The sequence below is a fragment of the Petromyzon marinus genome, unplaced genomic scaffold (genome assembly GCF_048934315.1).
Source record: "Petromyzon marinus isolate PM22_M1 ecotype Great Lakes invasive population unplaced genomic scaffold, UKy_Petmar_22M1.pri1.0 PM_Scaffold_134, whole genome shotgun sequence".
NCBI classification, from domain to species: domain Eukaryota; kingdom Metazoa; phylum Chordata; class Hyperoartia; order Petromyzontiformes; family Petromyzontidae; genus Petromyzon; species Petromyzon marinus.
In genome coordinates, this window is record NW_027423096.1 from 234,037 (window position 1) to 243,976 (window position 9,940).

Here is a 9,940-nt window from a genome sequence, read left to right on the forward strand (position 1 = left end):
TAATAATTATGATGATGATGATACGCTACGCAGTGGCAGTGGAGGGAGGTCACAACGTGCCGATTTATTACTTTGATAAACCCCGTTGATCCGATCGAAATTAGGGATTTCGATCGGATCATTTGGGGGGGGGGGAGGGGGCACGTTCCACTCCACCCCGCCCCCCCCCCCCCCACCACCACGCTCCCCCCACTGTCTCCGTCAGCGCCAACATCGTCGGCGGGCAGGGTGGAAGCGTCACAGGGCAGTGGACGACTCTGCCGGGGTCCTCGGTTTGTCCGTCCGCCTCGACGGCTTGCCTTGGAAAAAAAAAATTTTGCTTTCATATTTAAAGCCTTTCGCGACTGCGGCGGTTCACAATCTTAGCTCTTCCGGTAAGGTCACGTCGAAGGGGAAAACACTAAAATGATATAAAATATAAAATATATATGTGTGTAAAACGATTTTTTTAAGAAAAAAAAAATATTTTCTCACGACGTTTCGACCGTAACACAGACGGTCGTCATCGTCCGCCGCTGCCCCCGGTTCGCTGTCGGCAGATGCGGTGCGGTGCGGTGCGGGAGCCCTTGCGGTGTGTGGCATTTCGATGAGTGAATTCTCATGGGCCCGATTCCGTTGGTGCGTGTCAGGCTTAAGCGGGGGGGGTTTGGTTTTTTTTTTTTGCCGTGTTGGCGTGGCCTTCCTCGCGTGGGCATATCGCAAACATCCGAGGGATGTTTGCGATATGTAGACCCTCCTTTTTGGCCAGTAGCACGGTATGTGATAACGAGGTTTTTTACACCTTCTTTGGTTCTTTCGGTAAAGTCGCCGCCACCACGTAGAATGAGAATGTAGACCCTGATTTTTTAGCCAGTGACACGGTATGTGGTAACGAGGTTTTTTTTACACCTTCTTTGGTTCTTTCGGTAAAGTCGCCGCCACCACGTAGAATGAGAATGAAATAATAAATTGATAAAATAAAATAACACAACAATAATAATGTTCTCACGACGTTTCGGCCACGACACAAGCGGCCTTCATCAGGTGAAGGGGGCGAGACTGTCTGGTAGGACAGCGCTGGAGTGAAAGAGCCACGTTCAGATCACGGCCTTTTAAGCTGTGTGAGAGGAACAAAGCGCCTTGACAAAGGAATTAGCTAAATTATATGCTAATTATATGCTAATTATAGCTAAATTATATGCTAATTCCTTAATGCTAAATTATATGCTAATTCCTTTGTCAAGGCGCTTTGTTCCTTTCACACAGCTTAAAAGGCCGTATCTGAACGTGGCTCTTTCACTCCAGCGCTGTCCTACCAGACAGTCTCGTCCCTTCACCTGATGAAGGCCGCTTGTGTTGTGGCCGAAACGTCGTGAGAATATTATTGTTGTGTTATTTTATTTTATCAATTTATTATTTTATTCTCATTCTACGTGGTGGTGGTGACTTTACCGAAAGAACCAAAGAAGATGAATCATTGCAGTCACGAAAGCTTTAAATCGAGGTTTTTACCCCTTTTAACTGGCACACAAAAACACTGACGCCTTTATTCAAGGCGTCAATGCCTGCAATGAGCACAAAGCTAAGCAGTCAAAATGCAAACAAAAATAGAGACAACTCTGATAATGATGATGGCACCGTCCTTGAATTTGATTGGTCCATACCCGAGACGGCTTTTCTTAGAGCCCCTTTAGTCTCTCCATTGGTGTTGGACCAGAAGACGCCAAAAGGCGTACAACTCAAAAAACAGCGCACTATCAGAGTTATTGAGGGCTCGGGGTGAGCCTTTACATTATGAGACCTCCTTTTGCCAGTAACAAGATAGAGTAATGAGGTTTTACCCTTTTAACTGGCACACAAAAAAACTGACACCTTTATTCAAGGTGTCGTGTTTTCAATAACCACAACGCTAAGCGGTCAAAATGCAAACTATTATCAGAGTTGTCTCTTTTGTTTGCATTTTTGACTGCTTGTGTTGTGGTTATTGCAAACACGATGCCTTGAATAAAGGTGTCAGTTTTTGTGCCAGTTAAAAGGGTAAAACCTATTGCTATATCCGAGAAATGGTGGCTTGCCCAGCCTTTTAACCCGCCCTCCATGTCGAATGTGATGGCCGTGTGCACGCTCATACACATACATACACACACACATACACACACACACACTGATACACACATACATACATACACACACATACACACACATACACACATACACACACATACACACATACATACACACATACATACACACACATACACACACATACACACATACACACACATACATACACACATACATACACACATACATACACACACATACACACACACACATACACACACATACACACACATACATACACACACACACTCATACACACATACACACACATACACACACATACATACACACACATACACACACACTCACATACACACACATACACACATACACATACACACATACATACACAACAACAACAACAACCGCCATTCGCCACTAAGTGGCGGTGACGTCACCACGACGCTTGTGCCAGGCTATGTGCACCGTGAGGCCACGTGAAGTGTCGAACGCCCGCTGGCAGGAGGTCACTGGGCAGACCCAGGTGCCACGGGTCGACTGACTGAGATGACTGGCTGATGCACCACCTGTGCCCCCTACTGTGCCAACCTGCTGTGCTTTAGCCACCCGGCGCTCCGCTCGTTGTTGTGAGCGTCGCTCCTCCGCCCTCCGTTGTTGTTGGAGGGCGACTGCCTCCAACTGCCCAGTAGCATCCTTCACGAGCCTCCTCCACAGAGGCTGATCTTGACACCGCTGGTACCAGTCATCGGCAAGTCCACTCAGCTCCACGTCCTCCTGTACCACATCACTCCATCTCTTCTCTAGCCCGTGCCGCGCCCGCTTAGCCCCCTCAATCCGGCCAAACAAAAGCTGTTTCGGCATGCGGTGGCTGGGCATGCGGGCTACATGACCCAGCCATCACAGCCTTGCCTGCCGGAGGAGCTCACCGATGGGACCCTGCCCAGATCTTTCAAGGATTTGTGAGCTCCTCACACAATCCAGTCTGGTTAAACCCAGGATGGATCGTAGGCAGGCCAGCCTAAATGTTTCTAACCGGCGAAGATGTTCCATTAGGGGGGTCCACGTTTTGCAAGCGTAGAGAAGGGAGGGAATGACCGTGGCCGAGAAGACCTGAAGCTTAGTGCGGAGCGACAGACCAGGTAGCTTCCACACAGCGTTACGCAACCGATGAAAAGATATTGCCGCTCGACTGATTCGGAGTGAGACCTCTGCTGTTAAACTGGCCCAATTCATAAGCACACTGCCCAGGTATGGGAAACTCTCCACTCTCTCCACAACTGCCCCATCACCGATTGGGAGTTTTGGGGGTGGAGTGTCCGATGGTACAAAATACCCAGGCAGGTGCTTAGTTTTGGTGGGGCTGATGGTAAGGCCCCACCTCTTAGTGGCACGCTCCAGTCTCAGCAGCAGCGTCTCCAACTCCTCCTCTGACTGAGCAGCTATTACCAAATCATCAGCATACATAACGTGGTTGAGCAATAGGGAGCCATCCCTTGACCGCACCCGGGCATCGATTAGCCTCCCATTATATCTGTACCATATGGAGATTCCCCCGGTACAGCTATTGAAGGCTTCACGAACTACGTGGTCAAAATAGATGTTAAATAATGTGGGAGCCAGAGGACATCCCTGTCGCACCCCAAGGTGTACAGGGAATGGCTCTGACTCCCGGCCACGTAGTTTTACCCGGGCCCGCTCACCATCATGAAGGTCCTTAATGATCGTGAGCAGAGGGTCAGGTACTCCAAAAGCACGAAGAACGACCCAGAGCCCAGGCCTACTGATGGTATCATAGGCCTTGACCAGGTCAATAAAGCAGAGATGTAGGTCTTGCTGGAATTCCCTTCACCTCTGCTGAAGCAGATGGACAGAAAATATGGCATCTGTGCAGGACCGCCCTTTCCTGAAACCGCATTGGGGCTCCGCAAGCCTCTCCTCAGCGTGCCTGGCAAGGCGATGCTGAATAATCCTTGCCAGGACCTTTCCCGGCACACTGAGGAGTGAGATGCCCCTGTAGTTGTTACAGTCTGTGCGGTCCCCCTTCTTAAAAAGGGGGACCACCAGGGCATCCTTCCAATCCTGCGGAACCCGTCCAGTGGTCCAGACTGTTGTTATGATGTCATATAGGGCAGTCTGTGCACAAACGCCACCCTCCCTCAGCATTTCGCTTGGGAGATCATCTCTGCCCGCTGCCTTTCCTGGTCTCAGACTCCGGATCGCCTTCAATACTTCCTCAGCAGATGGCACCTCAGCCAGCCACTCACAGGGGGTGACTTCTTCCAATATTTGAGGCACCGCAGCCTCAGCAGGGTCATCCTCACTTTGTGCCACGATGTTTTCCTGGCTGAGGGATTTTCCCTCCCCCAGGACCTCACAGAAATGCTCAGCAAATCTGCGAACCTGTTCCTGGGGGTCGGAGATTGGATCACCGTTTTTTCCCCTAATGATGGTAATAGGTGTGGCGCTGCAGGTTACTGATGGAGTTAAATAGAGATTTGTGATCACGGGCCACTGAGGCAGACTCCATCTCCTCAGCAACCCGCGACCACCACCCATCCTTGCAGCGCCTCACGGCTCTCCGAACCTCCGAGCGAAGGCTGCGGTAAGCCTCCTCATTCTCTGACATGGGATTCTGTAGCCGATGACAGTGGGCCTGTCGCTTTTTCTCAACCATCCTGAACACCTCCTCTGTCAGCCAGGGTCTCTGGGGAGGTCTGGACCGCGTACCCAAAGCAGCCATTGCAGCTGCATGAGTCACAGTCCTAAACCTCGCCCATTTACCCTCGACATCAGGAGTCGGGGACGATGCCAATCCCAGCCGCAAGCGATGATGAAATTCTCGCTTGCAACTTTCATCAGATAACTGAGACAAGGCCACTTTATGTTGGAATGTGGTCCTGGGTGTACACCCACCACCGGAGTGGAAGAATGGCAGGCGCATCTTACAGATGACTAGTCGATGGTCAGAGGGCAGATCAGCTCCACGGTAGGTCCTGGTGTCAAGGACATGGGCTCGCATTCGCTGGTCCGTCACTATGTAGTCCAGCAGATGTTCTTGCTTGGACCCGGCATGCATCCATGATGTTGTGTGGATGCGCCGATGCCGGAACAGCGTGTTGGTAATTACAAGCCCATGGGCTGCACAAAAATCTAGCAGCCTCCTACCGTTGTTATTGAGCTGATCTGGCCCATGCCCTCCAATCACTCCAGACCAGGTGCCAGTATCATGACCAACTCGGGCATTGAAGTCACCCAACATGATGACTCTATCCCGAGGGGCCACTTTAGCCAGCACCTGTGACAGGAGGTCATAGAAGGCATCTGACTCATCGGCTTTGCCTGCATCCCTCCACGGATGTTCATCTTCGGTGGGGGCATAAGTAACCACGACCACCATTCCTTGCCTCCGGTTGATGGGAAGGCGAGCCCAAAGTAGCCTGGGGCTTACAGCTTCCCACACCTCACCGCCACGCTCCCACGCCCTCTTCATTCTATTGTTCAAAAGAAGACCCACACCCTGTTGTTTGGCAGTCTGCTGCCCCGAGTAGAGGACTGTCCACCCCTCATGGTGGCAGGAGCCAGAGCCGGTCCACCGGACCTCCTGAATGCCGCATAGATCCAGGCGGTACCGGTCCAGCTCCCGACAGAGGAGTGGCAGCCTCTCCTCTGCAGTGAGCGTTCGAACATTCCACGTGGCCACCCGTAGTGGCTTTTCGTTGTTTCTGGAGTAGCCCCGAGGGTAGGTATTCAATCTCCTGGCTCCGCCAATTGGGGTTTGGCCAGGAGACGTCATAGACGCCTGGCCCCCCGGGGCCTCCGGCACAAGCTTATTGGTTACATATTTCAGTTTAATTCGTGGTTTCGTGGTAATTAATTGAAGGTGGAGGGGTTACCAGCCCCTCGCACCCATCCAGAGCCCCCGTTTAGCCCCTGTGGTGGACACATATGCCATGAGGGGAGGAGCCAATCAAAATTGGATCTCCCCCCACAGCACTGTCCACGACAGAGTTGCCCGTCCGGCACCGCGAGGAGGTAGGGGGTTGTTTTGCCACAGACATACACTCATACACACACATACATACACACTCATACACGCATACACTCATACACACATCCTACATACACACACACATACATACACACATCCTACATACACACATACACACATCCTACATACACACACTCACACACACTCATACACACATACACATATCCTACATACACACACTCACACACACTCATACACACATACACACATCCTACATACACACACTCATACACACACACTCATACACACATCCTACATACACACACTCACACACACTCATACACACATACACACATCCTACATACACACACACTCATACACACATACACACATCCTACATACACACATCCTACATACACACATACACACATCCTACATACACACATACACACATCCTACATACATCCTACATACACACATCCTACATACACACATCCTACATACACACATCCTACATACACACATACACACATCCTACATACACACATCCTACATACACACATCCTACATACACACATACACACATCCTACATACACACATCCTACATACACACATACACACATCCTACATACACACATACACACATCCTACATACACACATACACACATCCTACATACACACATCCTACATACACACATACACACATCCTACATACACACATACACACACATACACACATCCTACATACACACACATACACACTCATTCACACATACACACATCCTACATACACACATACACACATCCTACATACACACATCCTACATACACACATACACACATCCTACATACACACATACACACACATACACACATCCTACATACACACACATACACACTCATTCACACATACACACATCCTACATACACTCATACACACATCCTACATACACACATACACACATCCTACATACACACATCCTGCATACACACATCCTACATACACACACTCACACACTCATACACACATACACACATCCTACATACACACACTCACACACACTCATACACACATACACACATCCTACATACACACACACATACATACACACACTCATACACACACATACACACATACACACATCCTACATACACACACTCACACACACTCATACACACATCCTACATACACACATACACACATCCTACATACACTCATACACACATCCTACATACACACATACACACATCCTACATACACACATACACACATCCTACATACACACATCCTACATACACTCATACACACATCCTACATACACACATCCTACATACACACATACACACATCCTACATACACACACTCCCGTTGAGAATGAAGAAGCTTCAGACCGCGTCCCCCGTTGCTAAGGGCTTGGCCTGAACAGCTGGAACTATCCAGACCTGTGGCTGGGTGGTCCTGCATCATTCTCACACTCACACACCCACACATACACACACTCATACACACACACTCACACACACTCATACAACAACAACAACCGCCATTCGCCACTAAGTGGCGGTGACGTCACCACGACGCTTGTGCCAGGCTATGTGCACCGTGAGGCCACGTGAAGTGTCGAACGCCCGCTGGCAGGAGGTCACGGGGCAGACCCAGCAGGTGCCACGGGTCGACTGACTGAGATGACTGGCTGATGCACCACCTGTGCCCCCTACTGTGCCAACCTGCTGTGCTTTAGCCACCCGGCGCTCCGCTCGTTGTTGTGAGCGTCGCTCCTCCGCCCTCCGTTGTTGTTGTGGGGCGACTGCCTCCAACTGCCCAGTAGCGTCCTTCACGAGCCTCCTCCACAGAGGCCGATCTTGACACCGCTGGTACCGGTCATCGGCAAGTCCACTCAGCTCCACGTCCTCCTGTACCACGTCACTCCATCTCCTCTCTAGCCCGTACCACTCGCTCACTCACTCACCCACTCACTCACCCGCCCACCCACCCACTCACTCACCCGCCCACTTACCCATTCAACCACCCACTCACCCACTCACTGACTGACTCACCCACCCAACCACCCACTCACCCACTCACTGACTCACCCACTCACTCACTCACCCACTCACCAACACAAAGCAAACACATACCCCCCATGTATGCTTAATAGGCATTTAGGGCAAGTGCTCCCACCACCACTTACCACTGGCTAAGACGCCTTCGTCCTGATTTTTAATCGCTAGAGGGCAGTGAAATGCTGTCCTGAAATGGCTCTCTATCAGTGGGTTCACAATGTCCGTGTCGGAGACACTGAGACCCTGGGTCTGGGTGTCTCTCTCTCTCAGGGGGTTCACGATGGCCGTGTCGGAGACACTGAGACCCTGGGTCTGGGTGTCTCTCTCTCTCTCTCAGGGGGTTCACGATGGCCGTGTCGGAGACACTGAGACCCTGGGTCTGGGTGTCTCTCTCTCTCAGGGGGTTCACGATGGCCATGTCAGAGACACTGCGACCCTGGGTCTGGGTGTCTCTCTCTCTCAGAGGGTTCACGATGGCCGTGTCGGAGACACTGAGAGCCTGGGTCTGGGTGTCTCTCTCTCTCAGGGGTTCACGATGGCCGTGTCAGAGACACTGTTAAACTGGAGCCGGTCATGAGCACACTGCCCAGGTATGGGAAACTCTCCACTCTCTCCACAACTGCCCCAACACCGATTGGGAGTTGTGGGGATGGAGTGTCCGATGGTACAAAATACCCAGGCAGGTGCTTAGTTTTGGTGGGGCTGATGGTAAGGCCCCATCTCTGAGTGGCACGCTCCAGTCTCAGCAGCAGCGTCTCCAACTCCTCCTCTGACTGAGCAGCTATTACCAAATCATCAGCATACATAACGTGGTTGAGCAATAGGGAGCCATCCCTTGACCGCACCCGGGCATCGATCAGCCTCCCATTATATCTGTACCAAATGGAGATTCCCCCGGTACAGCTATTGAAGGCGTCACGAACTACATGGTCAAAATAGATGTTAAATAATGTGGGAGCCAGAGGACATTCCTGTCGCACCCCAAGGTGTACAGGGAATGGCTCTGACTCCCGGCCACGTAGTTTTACCCGGGCCCGCTCACCATCATGAAGGTCCTTAATGATCGTGAGCAGAGGGTCAGGGACTCCAAAAGCACGAAGAACAACCCAGAGCCCAGGCCTACTGATGGTATCATAGGCCTTGACCAGGTCAATAAAGCAGAGATGTAGGTCTTGCTGGAATTCCCTTCACCTCTGCTGAAGCAGATGGACAGAAAATATGGCATCTGTGCAGGACCGCCCTTTCCTGAAACCGCATTGGGGCTCCGCAAGCCTCTCCTCAGCGTGCCTGGCAGGGCGATGTTGAATCATCCTTGCCAGGACCTTTCCCGGCACACTGAGGAGTGAGATGCCCCTGTAGTTGTTACAGTATGTGCGGTCCCCCTTCTTAAAGAGGGGGACCACCAGGGCATCCTTCCAATCCTGCGGAACCCGTCCAGTGGTCCAGACCGTTGTTATGATGTCATATAGGGCAGTCTGTGCACAAACGCCACCCTCCCTCAGCATTTCGCTTGGGAGATCATCTCTGCCCGCTGACTTTCCTGGTCTCAGACTCCGGATCGCCCTCAGTACTTCCTCAACAGATGGCACCTCAGCCAGCCACTCACAGGGGGTGACTTCTTCCAATATTTGAGGCACCGTAGCCTCAGCAGGGTCATCCTCACTTTGTGCCACGATGTTTTCCTGGCTGAGGGATTTTCCCTCCCCCAGGACCTCACAGAAATGCTCAGAAAATCTGCAAACCTGTTCCTGGGGGTCGGAGATTGGATCACCGTTTTTTCCCCGAATGATGGTAATAGGTGTGGCGCTGCAGGTTACTTTTT